The sequence below is a fragment of the Salvia hispanica genome, chromosome 6 (genome assembly GCF_023119035.1).
Source record: "Salvia hispanica cultivar TCC Black 2014 chromosome 6, UniMelb_Shisp_WGS_1.0, whole genome shotgun sequence".
In the NCBI taxonomy this organism is placed as follows: Eukaryota; Viridiplantae; Streptophyta; class Magnoliopsida; order Lamiales; family Lamiaceae; genus Salvia; species Salvia hispanica.
In genome coordinates this window covers 13,001,832-13,002,239 of record NC_062970.1, presented here as the reverse complement: position 1 = coordinate 13,002,239, position 408 = coordinate 13,001,832, and positions in this window count along the sequence as shown.

Below are 408 nucleotides of genomic sequence, written 5' to 3'. Positions count from 1 at the left end.
ATGAAACCTCGAGAGTTTTTGAACTAACCATTCCTGATAGATCACTTGTTCAAGCTCAATTTGAAAGTAGTTTGCGTACTCTCTTTGCCGAATATGAAGAAAAGTATAACCGTACCCACCAAATTCGTCCACGTACACAACTTGCTCCTCAACCGCAGCAATACGGCGGTTTTGGTTTTGCTTATGATGACCCCGATGCTCAATCACAATTAGCCGACTTATACGGCTACGGCACAAGCTCAAGTTCAAGGTCCACCTCAATGGGATCGGTAAGCGAGTTAGATTTTTATTTGGAAGCACGCCACCATACTTTTAGTGATGCAGGTCCTACACCCGCCCAAATCGATGTCCTAGAGTGGTGGGGAACACACGAGAAAGATTATCCCATACTTGCGTCAATGGCTAAGG